The sequence below is a fragment of the Anthonomus grandis genome, chromosome 16 (assembly GCF_022605725.1).
Source record: "Anthonomus grandis grandis chromosome 16, icAntGran1.3, whole genome shotgun sequence".
Classification (NCBI taxonomy): Eukaryota; Metazoa; Arthropoda; class Insecta; order Coleoptera; family Curculionidae; genus Anthonomus; species Anthonomus grandis.
The window spans coordinates 4,162,987-4,173,100 of NC_065561.1; the positions used below are offsets into that span (position 1 = coordinate 4,162,987).

General features: G+C 30.5%; 1 long non-coding RNA gene and 1 pseudogene across 1 annotated transcript; both read right to left on the reverse strand.

Moving 5' to 3' along the window:
* Window positions 1-4,364: 4,364 nt before the first annotated feature.
* On the reverse strand, window positions 4,365-6,213 carry LOC126745864 (uncharacterized). Its single transcript, XR_007663741.1, has 4 exons — window positions 5,086-6,213; window positions 4,697-5,035; window positions 4,540-4,640; window positions 4,365-4,481 (listed from the first exon to the last, which is right to left on the reverse strand). It is a non-coding gene; the product is annotated as an uncharacterized LOC126745864 (long non-coding RNA).
* An 842-nt stretch (window positions 6,214-7,055) lies between these two features.
* LOC126745859 (uncharacterized) lies at window positions 7,056-8,165 on the reverse strand (annotated as a pseudogene).
* Between the last annotated feature and the right edge of the window lie 1,949 nt (window positions 8,166-10,114).

Here is a 10,114-nt window from a genome sequence, read left to right on the forward strand (position 1 = left end):
TGGTGTCTGGTTTTACCTGAATCGAAAATTTGGTAATTTTGCAATTTAATCAGTACATCATTTCATCAATCATTTATTTCAGTATATTTAATTGAACAATTCAAGGTTCGCTTATTAAAATCTTTTGAAACTTTGCACGAGGGTTTGCCAGATTGATCTCTTCAAAAAGTTATCTTACATTTTTTTTGTAAAATCTACAGGGAAGCTAATAATTGCCCCCTTAAAATTTACATGGGATTTCCTATGTTCCGCATAAATTCGATAAAAATTAGAGATATGATTTTTTAAGAAAACGCTCGGACCCGTCGATTTTTATTTTAAGTTGCGCATTATTTCACATAAATTTTTGTATACAGGATGGTATAGTTCGATCAATATATCTTTGCGTTTACGTCATCATTCTTTACATCTATTCAAGACAATCAGTATACTATGGTAGTAGCTTTAATATACGTCGAAAACTAGATAGAGTAGGTAAATAATACTATTTTTATTCAATATTTGATAATATGATAAACTGAAAAACTTTATAGAGAGTTGCTCATGCCCTGAAAATCAGCTTAAGAACTGTAACCGGAATCAAAGTATCCAAAGATCAAAATGCGCTGTCTTTAACACCTGGAAAAAATAGGTCTAGAAGAAAAACCAAAACTCTCGACCTGAATGAGGATACTAAAATGGAGGTTCGGAATGTATTATATATAATATGTATGCACAAAATAAGTTATATAATTTCAAAAAATGGCAAAAATTCTATATTGTTATTATAGTTTCTCTGAAACTATAGTTATTTATATATAAGTTTCAGAGAAACTATAATAACAATATAGAAAATGTAACCATACAACGGCTTAAAGAAGAGCTATGCCAAAAAGAAATAGTTGATATAAGCTATGGATCTCTACGAACCCTGCTTTGTCATTTGGGGTTTAAATACAAGAAAGATGATAACCGAAAAGCATTAATGGAGACACCTAATATAGCTTCAATGAGACCAGCATTTTTCAGAAAATATATGGAAAATTAAGAATTTATTTTGAATTAAATTTATTCCTTTTTTAAAAAGTAGATGTTCAATAATAATTCCATCACTCACGTCAACTAGTTTTTCAATGAAACATGGATTTTCTCAAAGTTCAACAAAATGAAATCATGGCAAGATGATAATGTAAAGAGTGTTCGTAGACCAGGTGGATTTGATGGAAAACGCTTCATTGTATTATATGCTGGACACAAAGGTGGTTTTATAAAAAATGCCAGTTTGGTTTTTGCTAGTAAATCGAAACTGATGGATTATCATGGAGAAATAAATAGTGAGAACTTTACAAAGTGGGTAGAAAATCAATTAATTCCAAATTTAGAAGAACCATCTTCTAAATTTGGAATTTAGAAGATGGCATTGAAAACTGTTGTCTGTTTTCCTTGTAGTGACAGGTTTAATTCGTTAAGTTTTCCAAACATGCTAACAATGCTACTCTAAATAACCAGTTTTTATTGGACAAACGGTCTTTTAAATTAAAAGGAGTTCAAAATTTAAATTAAAAGGAGTTTAAATTAAAAGGAGTTCAAAGTTCAAAAAGCCTTGTCAAAATTTTACCCCGAGACAACCATCTCACTTTAGTATGGAGCAATAGTGTTTTATGATCGCTACCATAATCTTCACATAATATTGAGAACAATCGGGATTGTAGTGGACGTGACTTGACAAAATTAAATATTTTTACTGACTCATCAAGAACTAATTTTAGATTTGGTGGCATTTTCTTAAGGGGATTATTCACCCATACAGTTCTGTTTCCTGGATAACTATTTTGTTTTACAATATTTTTTAATGCGGTTGTCACTAATGAAATGTACATAATTTTTTTCAAGAGTTGATAGGTGCTAGTTTTTTTATTTTCTAAAATTTTGATTTTTTATTTAAAAACCCTAAAAGATAAATAAAAAAATCTTTCCATACGTCTAGATACATCGATTTTAGAAACATTATATTGAAAAACCTTTCAAAAAAATTAATAATAAACATTTGAGAATGGAAATACAAAATTCAGGCATTTTTCTTACAATTTCTTGAACCGCCGATAAATTTAGTATCATATGGCAACAAAAACATTTCCCTATTTACCCAATTTTAGAAAAACAACAACGAAGAAGATACAACTAATTTTGCACATTTCCCAAATGTTACATTTAACTTCTGATAACACCCAGTATAAAAAATTACTCAAAAACTTAAATATACCCATCTTATAGCAAATTTAATTCTCTTTCAGACGGTATATCTAAATTTTATGTGGTGGTAAGAATAACGGAGATATTCTTGTTCTTATATGAAAAAAAAAACAAAGAAATTTGATAAAATCAAAAAATTTTAAATACCAGAAGAACTAATAACTTTTCGAAAAAATGTTATACGACTTTTTTGTTGCAAATGACTTGTTTAATCGGCTCTTAAAGTTTGGCGGTTTTTATAGTAGACACCCTATATAAAAGCATTTTTTATAAATAAATTAAATCCGTCAATTTAAATAGTGAATAAACTGTATTACCAGAAGAACATGAGGATATTTCGATTAAACTAATACAAAAATGTTAATATGCGACTTATATTTTGTAAGTAAATGCAAAAAAGTCCAACCACAAAGTAAAAGTAAAAAATCCACGAATCGGTTCCTCCCGATAAATTTCTGGTGACATTGACCCGTCTGCTACGAGACGAAAGCATACGTTAAAAGATGCCCAGCCAATGAGAATTGAAGATGGGACCAAATACCGATTGATCCCTTCGTTTACGTCCGTAAAATTTCGCGTGCCTATTGGCATTGGCAATATTGGCCATCTTGCTAGTAATTGTGTGATATCCATATAAACATTCACTCGAAGAAGACTTGCTTATGTGCTCATCGCTGCGTACTAACACAACTGAAGAAGAAATTTTTGACACGATTAATATATTTTTTGAAGAAAACCAAGTCGATTGGAATTATCGCATTGATGTTTGTACCGATGGCAATGACAGGTAGAACAGCAGGAGCAATATTACGAATAAAAATCAAAGCGCCAAATTGTAGTTCCAGCCACTGCATCCTGCATAGACATCACTCGCGGTTAAGAGCAATCATCAGCACGTGACTTTGTCCGAAATGGATTTAACGCGCTTTATCGGGAAAGTGAGCATTTGGCAACAACGCATCGCTAAAACAAAGCAGAACGCTGTTCGTCTCGAGCATACGTTAAACGACAAATATGCCCAGCCAATAAGACCATTCCGGTACTACAGAGGCGTAGCTTGCGTGCCGCAAAAATTCAAAATACGAATTGAAAAAGAAATGCGATGTGCATATAAAAGAAGCTCAATAAAGAAATATTTGTGGCTGATATAGATTAGTAAATTATTGATTTTTTTATTTATATTTACAGCGTGATCAAGATTTTTAAGAAAATAAAAATAGACAGTTGTTGCATGGGGTCAGAAATTAAACAAAAATCAGAAACCAGTTATCCTCAGGACACTAAGTCTAGGTTTCTTTAATAAATAAGTACAAGTGCACGAGTGAGAATACTATATATACCGTGTAAAGGTAACATTAAACCATCCATAAATTATGGCATTATTATTAATGATAACACTTAAAGATTTTTTGGTATTTTTATTTTAGCTTGTTTTATAGATGTTTTTTATTATATTAAAATTTAGTGTAAAATTACTTCTTACATGCCATATTCCTATAGGTATCGATAATTTAAAATTTTCATAATATAATAATTGTCAATGAACGTTTGAAAAGCATTTAAATAGCCAATTATACATTACTTAGAAGATTGAAATATGTGGATCAGAGAATATCGAGTAGGTAGATAGCCAGGCAATAAACAACTAAAAGTATATGAATTTTCAAGAAAAAATCACCATATAAATAACATTTAAACTTTTATTTGACGAGAATTAAAATCAAAATATATAAAACATATATCCTAAAAAATATGTGTATTTATTTTAATTTTTAAATAACTGATTAGGCATTGTTTTGATAAAATCCCATGGATGATGCATCATCATAGTGGCCATAAGAAGTAAATATTTCATAAATATTTTGAGGCAGCTTACTTGCTGAGTAGTTTTCAAAGACAATTTGAAAATTATATAAATCATTGTGATGAAAGTTTTGAAATTACTTTAAAGCTAAAAAATTCCCATAATATTTATCAAATATCTTAATATCGACCAGCTTACTGAAATGTTTTAAATTTTAGCAAATATACTTTAAATTTTATAATAACATATTTTATAATAATAATAATTTTTAAAATAAACTATACTATGGACTTTATACTATATTAAAATGTATTATATTATATTATATCAACAACTTAAAACTAAAATGGTAGAGAATAAACTAAATCCATCCAGCTTGGTTATAATCATATTATAAATATGGTTATATAATATTATAAACTAGCACTTCTGGTCACAACTGATCCTACAAAGGATTGAAATTATGGATTAGTCTAGGAATATAAAAATTAATGCAATATTACCATTCTTTAAAACCTTAACTAAAATTCTTGAGAGGCATGTCCCTGGATGCATATGCTTCCCCCAGACTTAATGTTTCTCATTTTACATAAGCTATTAAATCCTAAAAGTAAACAACAAAATATACAATTATGTCTGATAACTAAGAGTTTATATAACCTCTGATGTTTCTCCTGTTACAATTGTAAAATATATGTTATCCTCCATTCTCAAATTTATTTTGGATCTGACAAGCATAATCGACTTCCCTATTACTTTGTTCTCTATAAGAGATATATTCTTCAAAATTCCTAAAATTTAAAAATGATTGTTTTATCTTTATTTTGTGGATATTAAACAAAAATGTTTGTTTAAACTATTAAAATAAGAAAATGTCTAGGTATCGTTGGTATACATTGGACATATAATGTGTTCCTTGTATGCCTGGCCAAAAAATTCTGGGTGAAACTTCCTTTCTGAAACTCCTTCTCGCAGACTTCGCAGATTGCATTTTGTTGGCTAAAAAATACATAATAATTCAGATTAAACCTAAAAACATTATATCTTACCTTAGTGTTGCCATAATTATCGTAAACAGACACTGCAGCAGCTAAAAAAGAAATTATAGAGGAAAGAAATCACTGAACAGTTTACTAGAAATTGAAAATCATTTTTTTTAATTCATTAATTGCCATCGGTACAAATTTCAATGCAATCATTCCAATCGACTTGGTTTTCTTTAAAAAATATGTTAATCGTGTCAAAAATTTCTTCTCCGGTTGTGTTAGTACGCAGCGATGAGCACATAAGCAAGTCTTCTTCGAGTGAATGTTTATATGGATATCACACAATTACTAGCAAGATGGCCAGTCCAGCAACATCAGTCGACTCATCCATTTGCAAGACGAATTTGTTATTTTGAAGCCGTGAAACCAGTTCTTGTTTTATGTTATGCGATATCCCCAATTCGGCGCGTAACTGTATCGTTCGAAAGCGGCACTGTAGAAAGATGCTTTACAGATTTTTCGTCGAGCATACATTTTGTTATGTCTACCACACATGATTTTATTAGCTTTTCAGCGATAGTGTGCGCTTCCTTGCTGCTTGGGCAATGCGGTAACTAACCAAATACGACGCCTCCGTGGCCTTTTCATTCACAGTCTGAGTCGCATACGTCATAGTTTTTTGGCTTCTTAATAATTGTTCTTTTTTACGTAGAAAAAATTCTTTACTTTTGTTTTTGAAGCCGGGATGTAGAGTTTTTAAATGTCCGCGCATCTTAGCAGGTACCATCGAACTATTAGGAAGGAGTTTACTGCACAACATACAAAGAGGTGAGCCGTTGGAATCAATAAATCCGAGATTAATGTATGATTCGTCATACTTTTGTTTTTTCACCTTCAGTGTGTCATTAGATGTTTTACTACTTGAACCTGAAACCATAAAACTAGAACTTGACGCCATCATATCACCTTGATTTGAATTTGACGCATCATCCAAGCGAACCACATTTTTTGCAACACCTTTAAGCCAGCGATCCATTCTTCTTTAACACTAATTTGATTGGTCAATTTTATGACAAATAATATCTCTTGACGCACGAAATACAAGATTTTACAACCACTACGAACAACAAGACAAGCGAACATTAAATACTGAGAGCGGTAAGTGAGTAAATTTTGCGATACGTTGCTTGATTAATAAATTCTCCGCGCCAAACAATCCTCCTTTATATTATACCAGCAACCGTCGAATCGAATCGAAATCTCGAATTCCTCAGAAGCTTCGGAGAGCCAGACGATTTTCTCCGAAGTACGCGTCGACGCACGACAGCGCGATGAACCGAGGTCATTCAATTGCTTATAGTCCGGGGGCGAATGGTGGCGTACCAGTGTTGCCACCTTCGACCCTAACGAATTCAGTAAAAGGCTTCGTTAAAAATCCGTAGATTTTATAAATGCAATTGAGAACGTATTATATTATATTAGGCAGTGTTGTCGTTTTTCTACTTGGAAAAATCACAGAAGTTCCCATAAAAAAACATGGGTTTTTTAGTTTTTTTAAACAAACGTCATGTTTTAATATATAATTTATTATGGTTAGGTTTAAGTTGCTCTTAATGTTAAGTCATCCCTAAATAGGTAGGGTGCAAGTGGCCAAATTAATCTTATTTAAATAAAGAATTAAGCTGGGTATACTAAAAAAAGCAACTTTTTGTTAGCTGGTTTATTAGACTGTACAAATTAAAGTTACATTTATTTTTTAATTCATTGAATGAGTAAGGAAAGAACATATAGATACCATAAGTGAAATAATCTTATACAAAATTAATATAAAAAAATCAGCTTTTAATTTAATCCTCGTAGGAATTTTTTTCCTTTTAAATTAAAATCTGTAATTTTTGAAATAAGGTTTTTTTTTAATAGGAAAAGTATGGCATAAATCTTTGTCAATAAATTGTTTGGTATATAGCAGACCAGAAATCGTTTTTGTTTCGAGGCGATTCCTCTGCTTTGTTTTAAATAAATTATATGTAGAGAATACTCTCTCACAATTTGCAGAAGAATGAGGCAAACATATTGGAAAGGGTTTTAAATACCTGAACATCATCTCCTGATTTTATTTCCTTAACAGATTGCCAAAATGACTCAATATTACTACTAAAGCTTTGTATTTCTTTAGAGTTTCTAAGCAATCTCCACTCTCCATCTAAATTTTGGAAATTTCTTTCATCGATTAGATAAGAAAAAGATAAAGCACCATCAACAATGGATGGTATGGTACCTTGTTTTACTTTTTCAGGGTCAGGAATTTTAAGTTTTTGAAAAATGTTGTTCTTTAAAGGAAATCTTAGGGTTATTTGGCTACAGGCTTCTATAAAAAAATCCAGGCAACTTAGTCTAAAATATTTGATTTCGATGGGCGGTAAATTAGAATTTAATATAGTTGCTCTCACTAAGGGTCCAAAGTACATATTTTCTAGAGGTTGAAAATTTCGTGGGTTTTTAAAATCGATATCTTCTATTTGGGTTTTAATTATATATTCTCTTTGAAGGAAACAATCAAAAAAGGTTTGAAGCACATTAATTATTTTTTGATATAAAACATGTAATTTAGGCGATTCTGACTACATTTCACGATTAAGTTGATTAAAATAAGGCCAGACATAGTCCAAAAATTGAAAATTTAACTTATTTTTTGGATCCCGTAATTTTTGTAAAATATTATCGGCTATGCTGACAACATCAATAAAATACAATTTTAATGGACTATACTGCTCTTAGATTCTTTTAACAACACTTATTTTGGACAACCAACGAGTCTGAGATGGGTGAAGTAACTTATGAATTTTAACATTACAGACATTTTGAAATTCTTTGAAATCAAATTTTCGCTTTGGACTGCTATTAAAATAATTATGAATATTTCTTGCCAAATCTTCTATATACAACGGGAGTTTATGGCAAGCATAAGATGCACAGAGATGAAATAAATGGCATATGCACGTCATAGTAAATAACCCTGGAACATCCTTTTGCAAAAAAGCCATCACAGAATTATGGGCACCAAACATAACATTAGCTACATCTGAAGTAAATCCAATTAACTTTGCTTATATGGAATGTTATATTTTTTGAAATTCTCTACCTTGTAAATACCTTGTGCGGTAGAATCTTCAATTTTTATTAAATTAAAAAAATGATCTTTAATTGAATTTTCTTTAACAAACCGAACAACAACGCAAAGATGTTTTTGGGTAGATAAATCTGTAGATTCGTCTATAATTAAAAAAAACTTGAAACTTGAGGCAAATGATCCATAACCATTATTGGAAGATTATGCTCAGCCACAAATGTATATTATCTGATCTCAGCTAAAAAAAAATATTTAGCGTATAAACATTTTTAAAATTAATTAAAAAGTACCCTCTTTAATATTTCGATTTGTGGCAAGTTTAGCCGTATCAAGTAAAAATAATAGATGTCCAATAGATGGTTGGCTTCTTGACACTTTTATTTTATCCAAATGAAATTTAGATGATCTATGCTTCCACAAGGAGTCTTTTCTATTGGATATATTTATATCTTTATCGCTATCGCAGGTCCGACATTTCGCATACTCCGCTCCCTTTAGACTTTTTACTATCCAGCGCTTAAATTCAGGGACTTGTTCCCACTCCTCTTTGTATTTTTGTGAATATTTTCTTTTCTTTGTCACTGGAGGAGTTAACGATGACGACCCGGCAGTATCGCTGTCATCACTTAATGATAAGTCCATGGTGAAAATATCTACACAAAAAAAAACGTTTTTGACGGGGCAATTAAAAAATTTCGAATTTACAAGATGTGAAAAATTACATTTGTTTAAGTAACAAATGCAATATTTCAAACGCAGTTTTGCCACTTTAAAAACACTGCCTACCTGTAATAAGAAAAACCTATAACACTATTAATACTCACACAAAAGTTTCTATAAAACAAAAAGAAGTCTGTAATATTAAAATCAAATAAACAACGTGAAATAGCACTAATAATCCTCACTTTATAAAATAACCTTATTATAATATCGAATTAACGTGAAATCGTGTTATTCGTAATTTACCGCACAGAAAACAGACCAAGAACCAAGACAATTTTCCTCTTTGTGTACTGTGATTTATGGGGACTTTTTCAGTTGTCGTTTCACGACTTCGGGGATTCACTCAGTCATAGTCAATCTCTCGTAAGAGATGGCGCCATATTATTTAGACATTATGCTTTAAAATTCCTTTTTTTAATCGATTAACCTTAAAAAAATATTTTTAAGTTTGGTGGTGAGGTGCATTCTGGAAATACATAACAATTAAAAAATATATATTTAAAGCAGAGACAATGGTTGTTTTTTACTTTAAACTCTGTCTCTGTTTAAAGTAAAAAATCGCTGGAAAACTATGGTAATTCGGCATATCGTAAAGTAAGACGCTAAATCGGTAAACATTTTTAAAAAATTGGCGGAATTTAGTAGTTTATCATAAAGTAAAAATTTTGGTTGATATCTTTTGAAAGGCAAAATCCATTGAAACTTAATTTTTCTTAAAACCCCATTTCTTTTGTCGCATGTGGATTTAAATCTGCCAAAAAAAATTCTATTGAAAATTCCCTCCTTGGAAAATTTTGCTTTGTTGGTCCAAATTATTTTTCTTAGAAAGTCAGCATCTTCATCAATATGGATCAAAATGTTTTCACAGAATTGTACCCGTTTCCAAGTCTGCACTTTGGTGAACTTGTTTGAATGCCTTTTATAATTGGCTAATATTTTATGCATTGAAACCTAAATCATCCTTAGTACATTTGATTGAATCTTGCGGATATGCAGTAAAATATGCAAATATATTTATTATAATTCTTGGGTCCGGTAAAGTTAAAGAAACGTCTAAAAATCAATTTTTTTTTAATTTTTACATAAAATGTTGATTGTGGTCAAAAGATTAATAAAAAAGTGAGGATGATTGAAACAAATACAAAACTTCGGAAATTATGAAGATTTTTCTACATACGCTAAATAGGTTATTATACGTATGTAGAAAATCATTATATTTTTCAAAAATTTTGCAGTTTT